At 39.4% G+C, this 13459-nt stretch overlaps 1 protein-coding gene across 23 annotated transcripts in view; it reads right to left on the minus strand.

Moving 5' to 3' along the window:
- Positions 1–13459, minus strand: part of PRLR (prolactin receptor) — a 203920-nt gene that overhangs the window by 169297 nt on the left and 21164 nt on the right. For 22 of the 23 annotated variants that reach the window (XM_021379337.1, XM_021379340.1, XM_021379339.1 and 19 more), the window contains one exon: positions 5967–6195. The exons of the other annotated variant lie outside the window; for it this stretch is intronic. The gene's annotated coding sequence lies outside the window, so the exon portion shown is untranslated. The remainder of the gene's footprint in view (positions 1–5966; positions 6196–13459) is intronic. 23 annotated transcript variants of the gene reach the window in all.

Here is a 13459-nt window from a genome sequence, read left to right on the forward strand (position 1 = left end):
GTGTGCATTTGCAGCCCAGAAGGACAACAGTATCCTGAGCTGCATCAAAAGAAGGGTGAAGGAGGTGATTGTTCACCTCTGCTCTGCCTGCGTGATGCCTCACCTGAGGTACTGTGTCCAGGAAGCATTCTAGGCCAGCTGGTATCCTGAGTAACCTCATCTAGTGGTTGACAATGCTACTCATAGCAGTGGAATGGAGCCAGATGATATTTAAGTTGTCTTCCAACCTATGAACAGGCTGCCCAAAGAAGTGGAGGAGTCACCATCTCTGGAGGTATTATAAGAAACATGTGGATGTGCTGCTTAGCAACATAGTTTAGTGGTGAACTCAGGAGTGATTTGCATGATTGGAGTTGATGGTAACAGAATCATAGAATGGCTTAGGTTGGAAGGGACCTTAGAGTCCATCCATTTCCAACCACCTCCTGTAGGCAGGGTTGCCAACCATTAACTGAGGCACTAGATTGGGTACTAGATCAGGCTGCTCAGGGCCCTGGTCTTGAACACCTCAAGGGATGAGGCATCCACAGCTTCTCTGAGCAACATGTTCCAGTGCCTCACCGTCCTCTGAGTAAAACATTTCCTCCTTATATCTAACCTAAATCTGCCCTCTTTTAGTTTAAAGCTAATCCCTGTTGTCTTAACACTATCAGACTGTGCAAAATGCTGGTCTCCCTCCTGTTCATAATCTCCTTTACAGTACTGGAAGAACGCAATGAGGTTTCTCCAGAACCTTCTCTTCTCCAGGCTGAACAAGATCAGCTCATTCAGCCTTTCCTCATACGAGAGGTCCTCCAGCTCTCTGATCACCTTCATATCCCTGCTCCAACAGCTCCAAATCTTTATTGTGCTGAGGGTACCACACCTGTGCACAGTACTTCAAGTGGGACCTCATGATGGCAGAGCAAAGGGGACAATCCCCTTGCTGTGGATGTCCTTGTTCTTTGCAGAGGAGTTGGACTAGATGACCTTGAAAGGTCCTTTCTAACTCAAGCAATCCGTTCCATAACCTTCCCTGGCACCAAGGTGAGACTGATAGGTCTATAGTTACCAGGATCATCTTTCCGGCCCTTCTTTTAGGATGGGAATCACATTTGCTAGTCTCCAGTCAACCTGGACATTCCCTGTTAGCCAGGGCTGTCGAAAGATGATGGAGAGAGGCCTGGCAACCACATCCGCCAACTCCCTCAGCACTCTAGGGTGCAATCCATCTGGCCCCATGGACTTGTGAGTGTCCAGCTTGCGGAGCAGGTCCAAAACCATCTCAACATGGATTGTGCATGGCTTATTCTTTTCCCCATCCCCATCTGCCAGCTCAAGGGGCTGTGCGCCCAGGGCACAACTAGTCTTACTATTAAAGACTGAGGTGAAGAAGGCATTAAGTTCCTCAGCCTTATCCTGATCCTTGGTCACTGTGTTGCCTTCAGCATCCAACAAGGGATGGAGATTCTCCCTAGCCCTCCTTTTACTGTTGATGCATTTATAGAAACATTTATTGTTGTTCTTCACCATAGTGACCAAGTTCAGTTCTAGCTGGGCTTTGGCTTTTCTAATTTTCTCCCTGCACAGCTTCGCTAGGTACTTGTAATCCTCATGAGTTGCTTGCCCCCTCTTCCAAAGACCATAAACTTTCCTTTTCTCCCTGAGTTCCAGTTTAAGGTCTCTGTTCAGCCAGACTGGTCTTCTACCCCGACGGCTCGTCTCCCGTGACTTGGAGATGGTCAGCTCCTGCACCATTAGAATAATTTCCTTAAAGTATTCCCAGCTGTCCTGGGCTCCCATGCCCTCCAGAACTACCTCCTAAGGGACTCTCTCAACCATGCTCCGAAAGAGGCCAAAGTCTGCCCTTTGGAAGTCCAAGGCTGCAGTTTTGCTGACTCCCCTCTGAGGTTCAGCAAAGATTGAGAAGTCTATTATTTCATGATCACTTTGCCCCAGACGGCTCCAACCTTTACATCCCCCACTATACCATAGTTTTCTGACCGCACAATGGCCTCTAGTTCCTCCTGTTTGTTACCCATGCTGCGTGCATTGGTGTAGATACACCTGAGCTGGGCCACCTTTTGAGTGGGAGAAGCCCTAATACCCTCTTGACCATGCTCACGTGCTTCTATAGCCACCAACCTCACACCAACCCTTGTGTTCTTCCTACAAAAAGCTGTGTCATCCTCCTCCTTCCCCCCACAAGACTGTGGGATCTTACTAGCACAAGCCCCTCCCACAAGGACTGGCTCATTGCATACAGGCTCCTTACTAGTGACCCTGATTTCACCCCCACACCCCTTCATACCTAGCTTAAAGCCCTATCAATGAACCTTCCCAATTCCCATTGTAAAACCCCTTTGCACTGATGGGATAAGCTATTCCTATCGGTTGCCAGCGGGCCCAGTCTCGTGAAAATCGAGCCAAGGTCAAAAAACTCAAACCCCTGTCGGGCACACCAGGCACATCATCTGTCAGTGAACAAGGCATATTTCTTTTCATTTTCTGGTAATTCATTGTATGGTTGGGCTTCTTCATCACGCGTTACCTCTTCTTCTGGTGGTGTTCCAAATGTTTTACCTTCAGTCCAGTCCATGATCACTTCTAAGATTCCTGGACAACTGAGGTTCCCTACCCGAGCTCATGTAATCAACGCAATCCACTTACTCCAAGTGGCATCAGTAGCGTGATGAGTGGAAGGAACCTTTCCTTCAAACATCCAGTTGAACCCTAGCAGCTGAGGTGCTAGAAGGAGCTGTGCTTCAGTAGCGATTACTTCAGAAGCAGCCCTAACCCCCTCACAGGCGGCTAAAATCTCCTTTTCAGTCAGAGTATAGAAATCTTCAAAACCTCTGTACACTCAACTGCAGAATCCCAGGGGTCAGCCTCAGGTCTCTCCTGAAGCTCTTTGCCAAAGACTCCAAGTGGGGCCTCTCTCTCCAGCAGCAGTATAGAGGATATTTTTTACATCCTGTCCTGGCTGTAGTGGCCCCAGGGCCACTGCATAGGCTATCTCCTGTTTAATTTGCTCAAAAGCCTGCTGCTGCTCAGAGGCCCACGTCAAATTATTCTTATTCCGCACCACCTGATGAAGGGGGCTTACAATGAGGCTATAGTTTGGAGCATGCATTCTCCAAAAGCCCTCTGCACCCAGAAAACTGCAACAGTTAAGGATGAAACAAAAGGAGTAAAGGGGACAGAAATAACCTTTGTTCTTTGGCTGCAGTGGAACCTTGAAATTCTCACTGTTTCTCTACCTTGGAGAATTTTATGTTTACATGAGTGTTTACATCACTCCCAGTAATTATCTATATCCTACCTTCACCACCAAGCTGCAGGATAGAAGGATTGAGCACAGCACTGCCAAAAAGGGGCTGGGGGTGCTGGTGCCTGGTAAGCTGGACATGAGCCAGCAATGTGTTCTGGCAGACCAGAAAGCCAACCGTATCCTGGGCTGCATCCAAAGCAGTGTGGTCAGCAGGGTAAGAGATGCGACTCTGCCCCTCTTCTCTATAGTGGTAAGACCTCTCCTGGAATACCGTGTTCAGATGGGAAGTCCTCAGTACAGGAGAGACATAGAATCAAAGAGTCACCACGATTGGAAAATACCTCTAAGTTCATCCAGTCCAACCGTCAACTCTCACCAGTATTTATCACTAAACCTTGGCCCTCAGTACAACATCTAAATGTTTCTTGAACACCTCCACTGTTCAGAGGAGGGCCACAAAAATGATCCAAGTGATAGAACACCTCCTTTATGAGGACAGGCTGAGAGCTGGGGCTGTTCAGCCTGGAGAAGAGAAGACTTCAGGGAGACCTGAGAGTGGCCTTTCAATATCTAAAGGGGGGCGATAAGAAAGAAGAGGACAGACTCTTTATCAGGGCCTACTGTGATAGGACAAGGAGAAATGGTTTCCGGCTAAAAGAGGGGAGATTTAGGTCAGATAAAAGAATAATGTTTTTTATGATAGGGATAGTGAAGCACTGGAACAGGTTACACAAAGATGTGGTGGATGCCCTGTCCTTGGAGATATTCAGGGTCGGACTGGAGCAGCTCTGAGCAACCTGATCTATTTGTGGATGTCCCTGTTCATTGCAGGGTAGTTGGACTAGCTGACCTTTAAAAGTCCCTTCCAGCTCAAAGAATTGTGTGATTCTGTGATGCAAAACCCCCCAAAAAGAGAAAAAGAGTAAGCTGCTCTTCAGGTCACTTATTTGTTAAGTGTACAAAATACCATATTTGCCGTTCTTGGTTGCTGCAACGAGTGCTTAATTTTTCCTGTCAGGTGAAGACTTGTCAGAACACATCTTGAGCCTTCTGTTCCCCTGGGAAAGAAAATTGTGACTCAGCCAGTCTGCTTGAAGGTTGATCTTCTTAGTTAAGCAATGTCACTCTGATTGATATCAGGCAAATTTGTGTCCCAATCATGCACTTGTAATGATCACTTGAGTAATTCACTCACAAACTGGCATTATTTGGCTTATCATTTGTGACCTAAATATGAATGCAATTGTTCCATCTTCAAACATAAAGACGTGGTTTCTTTCATTCCGGTTTCAAAGACAGCACAAGCTTACACACCTCAGAATTCATTGTCGAGGGCTAATTGAAGCCTTTGTGATTATAAGTGAAAAATTTTTGTCATCAATATCATCAATTCTCTGAGGAAAAATTGCAGAGATTTGAATGGTATTAATTCAACCATACTTCATAGTAATTGTGCTTTCCATACAGCTTCCTAACAACTCTGTCCAGTGATATGGTATAGAAGGAAACCGTTTTTATGTTCACGGCTAAAGAACAACAAAAGGTTAAACAACTCTCCTGCCTTGCAGTTCTGTTCTCCTTCTCCACAAAAAATAGAGGAGGAAAATATAAATTTCTATGAAAAACTTGTCTCATGCAGGCTTCCTTTTTAGCTCCCTATACTGAGGCCACGCTTACAGTCAATTTCATAAGCTCTCAAAACCTACTGTTGAATATTCTCAAGAAATATTTTTGCAAAATTCTTCCCAGATTGCATCTATAAGCAACTGGTTTGAGAACTTTCAAGAGCACTCAACTTCATTTAACTCATTTGTTGCAACATTTTTAAGAATGCTGCTTGCAGAGTATACATGTTGTTTTGATTGAGATGTTACAGTTAACATGCACCATCTTGAACTCAGATGGGAAAGCCAAAAGGATTTCTGGAAAAACTAATCAAAAATAATATTATTAATGTGGTTTGATGAAAAGCTTCATCAGATGAACAGTAAGCTCTAGAAAACTCATGCCAGGTGCACTGTAATATATAAAATACAGGCAAGACAAGGTAAATTAAAAAACACTTCATAAAGATGCATCAGGCTTACTCCTTTTCAAATGGAAGACTAACATAGCTGATGGAAGAGGAGCAGCTGTTTGTTTCATAAGCAAATCTATAATGACATGCAATTAAGGATTTAAAACTAATATGAATAAGTGCTACTATTAGCTTGTACAAAGATTAAGCCTAGTTAATATCTCAAGAGCAATTGTCATTATCTATAGATCATTATGGATAGGATTAGCATATCAATAATTTGTACTAAAATTGCTGGAGAAGATTAGTTAAACAATATAATTGTTCCACGTTCCCTTTTTGGTTCTACTGTTACTCCAAGTAGACTTAGGAAAGAAAAAAAAAGAACAGAGAAGAAAAAAGTGGCTTACAGAAACAGAAGGAAGGAATTGAATTTAGACAGAAGGCTATGGTTTTACATGTAAACCATATGTGTTACACACAACTTCCATCATATACACCAAAATCAATATTAGTTTCGCATACACATATTCAGGCTTCCATTTTTTATGAACGGACTCTTGGTTCATTCAGTTCATCATTTAGATGATACTCCACAGTGCTTTGTAAGTCTTCAGAGGCAGCTGTTGGAGGGACGAAGTAGCCATATTTTGATATAACTTTTTAAAATCCGGATAAAATAATGATTAAAATCCAGACCTTAGTCTTCCAGTGTTGAGATCTTCATTATGATGCTTTTCTATTTTCAATTTTGCCTTTGACTCTTCAATTGCAAAGCTATCTTCTTCAATGCACTGGATCTTTGGCTAATTCCAGGAAGAAATTCAGGCTTATCACATACAGTAAACAGGTTGAAGTGTAGCAGCAAAATGCCTTTTACCAGTTCATACTTGATTCACAGAGCCAGCTGTGGCTATTGATGTTCTCCCTGTATAAGTCATAAAAAATTCAGTGTTAATCCTGACAAGAATTTGCAACTAATTTCACACCACCAGCTACCAAGGATAAGTCTTGCCTGGCCAACCCAGTGGCCTTCTATGAAAGCATAACAGTGGATGGCAAGCTGGACATAAACCAGCAATGTGCCCTTGCAGCCCAGAAACCCAACTGTATCCTGGGCTGCATTCAAAGCTGTGTGGCTAACAGGGCAAGGGAGGTGATCCTGCCCACTGCTCTGCGCTGTGAAACCTCACCTGGAGCACCGCATCCAGAAGTGGAGTGCTCGGCACAGGAAAGACGTGGGCCTGTTGGAGTGCGTCCAGAGGAGGGCCACCAAAATGATCCTAGGGGTGGAACAGCTCCCTACAAGGACAGGCTGAGAGCTGGGGCTGTGCAGCCTCGAGAAGAGAAGGCTCTGGAGAGACCTGAAAGTGACCTTTCAGTTTCTAAAGGGGAGCTACAGAAAAGAAGGGGTTCGACTCTTTGTCAGGGTCTGTTTTGATAGAAAAAAGGGAAATGGTTTCAAACTAAAAGAGGGGAGATTTAGATCAGATATAAGAAAAGTGTTTTTAACAGTAAGTTTAGTGAAACCCTGGAATAGTTTGCCCAGACAGGTGGTGGATGTCCTGACCCTGGACGCTGAAGATCAGGCTGGACCAGGCCCTGAGCAACCTGATCTAGCTGTAGGTGTCCCTGTTTTTTGCAGGGGAGTTGGAGTAGATGACCTTTAAAGGTCCCTTCCAACTCGAACGATTCAATGGTTTTATGACTACCAAATGCTCCATAAACAAAACAGCCTTACAGCAATTTATACCTAACCATGAAGTATCAACATCACCAACTACTTTGTTCACATGGATAATTTGTGAGGGGAGTCAAGAGAAATTATTTGCATTGATTTACAAATTTGATTACTTATCTTTATATTTGGAAACAGTATGGCTTTGTATGGGGGAATATGACTTCCAATGATTGGAATGAACATGGAATGTGGGAAATACACATTTGGTTAGCATGCAAAAATTAGTAATTTTGCTTTTCAGGCTTTTAGGAGGATTACCTAAATAGTCTTACAGCTATACAATTTCTTACGAATTCAGAAAAGGCTAATTTTCTTATGGCTGTGTCTACAGCAAGGTTTACCTTGATTTTAAAATCTTCAGCAAAAAAAGAAATTAAGAGATAGCATCAATTATTACAAAGTTTACATCAACTGTTTGACCTGGTTACTGTTGCTCATACACAGATAAGTTGCACAGTACCAAATCATTTATCATACTAGCTTACTAACTTAAAATACTTAAAAGATAGGGAGGACATATTTATTTCCCAATATCAATACAGTATTTTCAAAAAACAAAGTTGAAAAATAAACAAGTAGACTTTTATGCCAGTTCACAACAAATTTTCCTTCTCCAAAATTCATGCTTTATTCTCGTTTGACAGTGATGATTGTTAAAGTGAAGATAAAAGGAAAATTTTCTTCCAGGGCCAAGAAAAGTAACTGTAAGCTGCACCATGTCAATCCCTTTTTTATTTTTCTAAATGCATCTCATTCTTATGCACTAAGCAAAAGCCACTAAGTGAGCTGTTGCTGATTAATATTTACTCACAAAATAGTGTGCAGATTCACAAAGAGATGACCTTACGTAAAATCACAGAATTGCAGGGATTAGAAGAGACCTCTGGAGATCATCCAGCCTCCCTGATAATGGAGGTTCCCTACAGTACATTGCACAGAAAAGCATCAAGGTGGGTTTAGAGTATAGTATCTCCAGAGAAGAAGACTTTAGAGTCTCTGTGGACAGCCTGTTCAGTGCTCTGTCACCCTCACAGTAAGAAGTTTTTCCTCTTGTTTGCATGGAACTTCCTTTGTCCCAGTTTCTGCCTGTTGCCCCTTTAGAAGGGGTCATACATTAATTATATATGCTTTCCAGTGTATATGCATGTACACATGAAAATAGATGTACTCACTAAATTTTATTATGAAATATAATAAAAAAATTATGTATGTGATCCAGCAATGTTTGAAAAAAAAAAGCATTAACATGCTGATATGCATTTGTCTTTATAATCACATCACCCACTTCTATATTTTAAAGTTACATACGCAGAAAAAAGCTCATATTCTTGAAGAAACCAAGTAGTCAAAAAAAAAAAAAAAACAAAAAAAACCCAGAAAAAACAGAATCCATTCATAGTAACATTTAATTTAGCACTTAGCCTGAAATTGGTCAAAATAAATATATAATCTTGAGGCATATATGATAACATTTTTAGCATTAAAAGTGGAGGTAATACGTTAAGAGCTGTTTGGTGAAAAAAAAATTCTGATGGAGAATCACTGCTCTGGGAAAGACTCAAAGTATGAAACAGACACTACACAAGAAGGGACAGGATAGGAGAGCACCAGACTGATAATTTCACTGATAGCTTTATTCCCTGTAAGAAAAACATCTTACAGTCTAATACCGAAATACAGAATATTGCTTTAAATATTGTAACACCAGATCAACTAGTGTTGATCAATGCTGTAAGCCAGCCTGGTATCAAATATTCAGAAGATATGCCTGAAGTAAGAAAAACTTGGCGCTCTCTGTTAATCAGCAGAAAGGACAGGGAATTTTGATGACACTGTTAAAAACAAAAAAGCTGAAACTAAGGAAAAGATTGTTGGGTAACCAAACTGGCAAAGCAGCACAGTTCAGCAGCAACAAATACAATCTACGTATGTGAGTTTAAGCTGTGATAATTACCATAGACCGTCTGTGAGTTAAATGATAGATTGCAACATATTTTGGTAGGGATATTAAAGAATGTGGATAGCTTAGTACCGTGATGTGGTTGGCACACTGAGATTTAGCCCCCGCTTGTACTAACTGATGAGCTTCTGCAAACAAAATGTTGAAAATCAAATCCCACACTAAGAAAAACTAGAAGATAGGATTTTAATCTTCTTGGGATACATTTTCTCAGGCATCAACAGCTCTTCTAGCATAATCCTAATGCAAGTGAAATTCTGAGTCATGGCTAGGCAATAAATAGTAATTACAGGCAATAACTATAAATTAAAACCTGTAATCTTCTACTCCACTTACACATACAGACACACAGAAGCCATCAAAAGACCACACCTATCACAAATGAGATCCAGTGTATTGATAATGTCAAGTCAGACTAGTTCATAATGATTTAGCAGGCTGGAATTTCATTGTGAGGACTAGTATCTTCTGCCCCTGACTTTGATTTTTCTTCTTTAAAAAGTAAGTATAAAATGGATCCACCAAAAAGTGGAATAAATAAGGCACAAGTCCTCAAATTAGAAAAAAAAATTTCATACTATACCTACATTGAATTTGTAAAAACAAAAACAAAAACAAAAATATAACCCAGTAAATTGAGGACAAAAAGAAATAAAATTGTATATATGAAAAGACAATTTGATTGAAAATATATCTTCAGACTAAAAGATGTGATTACAGTCCTCACACCAAAATATTAAAGGAAAACATAGCATACTCTCTTAAATTCTCTAAGTAGACTGCACTGTATCTTAGCAATAAATAGCTGTATACCTACTCTAGCCAGGATCTAGAACAGCGTACATACAGATCTTTCCAGGGCTTGAAAAATACACCTAAGTTAGGCCTCTAAGTGTGTGCATACAGGTTTAAATATGATTGGGACATACAAAAGATAAACTTCATCATCTTTTCATCAAAAATTAATCACAATCTAAAACATACTAGATTTTTAGATGACTTAAATGCTAAGGATTGAACAAGGAAATAGATAACCGTTCTCCAGCTGAGTAAACAGCCCCTTTCTTTGCTTCTCTTTTCTATTTCAAAACACTCTCTTGTCTTATTACTTACGGATGGACTCTTATATTAATTCTGTTTCACCTATTTGATAAGTGTCCTGAATTTTTTGATACACATCTCTGCACTTAAGAATCTAATCAAACTGATGTATATTTTTTTTTCCAACACAATTAATCAGTACTCTTTTGCTAATTTTTTTGGACATAAAAATTTATTAGCCATTACTTGCATGGCTGAAAGTGGCACTCTTATTCTATAAAGCTTGTCATACCCAGAAAAATTTACTTAATGAGAATTGCTTCAATAATGGTTGTGTAATCTCTGTCTAGGACCTGCTTATTAATGATTTTATCTTACTGCTTTACATATTTACTAGCTTGCAGCTGTTGAAATACTTACAGGCTACCAATTTGCCAGAAATACAGCACACATTTCATACTGAATAAAGACACAAAAAGTGTTTATCATACATCACTAGTTAATGAGAACACTGTGATAAACCCAGGTACAGTAAGCCAACTGTTTGCTATCAAATTCCATGTATCTTAAATTTATAAGCTAGCAAAGAAGTTGTCCACTGTTTCTTGCTGCGATATGCATGTTTTTTTAAGCTTCAAATTACGTCTTTCTCAGTAATTTTTCATGATATTTCATGAAAGCCCCACCTTTTTTTATATAAAATAAAAATAGCTTATCATATTCAGCTCAAAGATGAAAGACGAAAAACTAACCGTATGTAAAAGTTATGATTGTTTGAAATAAGCACAGTGAATAATAAATCATAAGAGACATGTCACAACTATTGAAAAAACTACCCCCCTGTAGTGGCTGCTGTTCTACATGCTGATACACAGGATGGAAATATCTACTTCTAATCTTCAGAAAAGGTTATAAATAATTGCTTATCAATACAGAAATGGTTGGGACAAAAGAAACAAATTACATAAATATCAGGAAATATCAAAAGGCAAGCAGTGTTACTGAATCTATCTCACAAAAAGTAAAAATGAACCAGGGATACTGATAAAAAACTTTTGTACTTATTCTCTACTGTGGCACTAGCCAGTTGATAGATGAGAAATTCAAAAGGCAAACATTGCACATAGGTTGCTCTGAAAGCAATACCTTCTATTTATTTCCATGGAATCTACAACAGATACAAAGAGCACAATAACACTATTTGGTAGAGCAAATTCTCAGCTACAAAACATTATTTTTCAACACAGTCACTACCATTAGCCATGCATTTTTGCCTGCAGTGAAAGAGAGCCTGCATGCCATGTTCATAAAAATCTGCACCAGTGGAGGTGACCAATTGTTGATGCCACCACTACTGAAATGTACCATCCACCACCTCACTGTGCTCACATCCACTGCTTGGTCTTCATAATCATTCAGCAACTGTCAATGAATGTCAGTGGGTGCCATTTCTTCCACATGGAGGAATTCAGTGACATTACTTTGCTTCATACACAATTCCATGTCAGACTCCTTTCTGTCAGACTGCCCCTCTGCTGCCATCTGTTGCATGGCAACAAAACAATGGAATGTCGGTGGGAAGACTCAACCTCTCCTGCCATACCACCAACATCTGCCTCTGACATTGTGGGCCAACATCATAAAATAGGAGGCATTACTTTCAGGGTAGAGCTCATATAATTGTTTTAATGTGAAAAACATTTATTTATAACATGTAGGAAGAAATATTTAGGGAATTACATTTAGAATTCATTAAAAAATAGTGCAGTGAATTTCTTTTCGCTCAGATAAGTAACTACAGGAAACAAATGATATTGCAGCAATAAAAGAAAAACTGTTACTTTTTTGTCTGTTAGTGATGTGGAATATGGAATTCGATTATTGGAAAAGACCTTACAAAATCATTGGATATCTCCTTCGAATATTTAAAAGCATGTTATACAAATGTGGTTGCATATCCACACATACTCTACAAAGAAATTTTCTTATGAATCTTACAGGTTTCTGTAAAGCCGTGTGCCATAAAATAGATGTGGTGCAGTTTGACTTCCCTGAGTGTCCTTCGTTTCTCTTCTGGAGATGATTTGAGATTGCTATGACCACCAACATCCATTTCACCTAGTAATGAGGTTTCCATGTGAACATAACCAAACATAACCAAAGCACAGCAAAGTGGTTTCCTTTCTCTAAATGGAGGATCAGGACTACCCTTCTTCTATAAGATTACATTGATGTTTGCAGATTATAAGATTATTATATTGCTATGTCTGCAGAAAGTATCGGCTTTAGTAAAAGAGCTTTGTATTGTTATCAAAAGTTAAGCTTATCATAAGATGGAATAAGCCAAGACTTTGTGTATTTTATTATCTACCATGCAGGAGAACAAGTGGTCACAGAAAATTAGATCAATTTCATTTTAAAACAGCAATTAAAGAATATATTAAATTGCAATGAGCAGCAATAATTCTATTCCACCTAGGATAATATTGCATATAATCTTCAAAATCTCTACTGAATATTACTTTAAAAAAAAATAATTCTACCAGCAACATTTAGCTGACCTACTACTTAAACTTCTATTGTGTAAGAAAACATTTAATATCAGTAACTAACTGTCCCTATATTGGCATTTGAAAGAACTGTTTTGAATGGAACAGCCTGAGTATGTACATTCAATATTGTAGAACAGAAGTAACAGTAAAGGAGACGTAAAACAAGACAAGGGACAGAACAACCTTTATTATCAGAAGTTATCAGTGAGAAGAAACTTTGGTGTGGCATATCACTTCTTTGTGGACACTTAAGACAGGTCTATTTGAAGTATATACCTAGACTAGAACACAATGAGATTTCACCAGAACCTTCTCTTCTCCAGGCTGAACAAGACCAGCTTCTTCAGCCTTTCTTTGTAGGAGAGGTTCTCTAGCCCTCTGATCATCAAAAATACATTGTATAAGATATATTACTTACAGCTTAGAATTTGGATCATAGGTTCAGACTAAAGCAGAGTACACAACATGAACACAGGTATAATGATGCAACTTCAGGGATACACGATCAATGTTTTCCCAAGATACTCCAGAAATAGATGCTCGGTCTATCCTCAGTTTTTCGAAAGCTGGCATATTCACCATCTGGTTTTGTGCATACCTAACACTCCAAAAATGATTTTGACTGTTTTCGATTTTAAATCTTATTCAGACAGTATTTCTCTGGGATGGAGCAGACATTTACCATCCCTCTGGGGAGAGAAGTGAACTCTTACTACTGTTATGAATACAGAACATTCTATACTGCTGTATGATCTGAACAGATCCATCAGTAAAAATACAGGAGTTCTTGTTCAACAAGTCCCTAAGATATAATTACTGTCATTTATTTAAAGTGCTAATTTTTGTATCACTACTCAAGATAAAGAACAGGTAAAATATCTTGAAATAAATTTAAAGA

The sequence above is a fragment of the Numida meleagris genome, chromosome Z (genome assembly GCF_002078875.1).
Source record: "Numida meleagris isolate 19003 breed g44 Domestic line chromosome Z, NumMel1.0, whole genome shotgun sequence".
Taxonomy (NCBI): Eukaryota; Metazoa; Chordata; class Aves; order Galliformes; family Numididae; genus Numida; species Numida meleagris.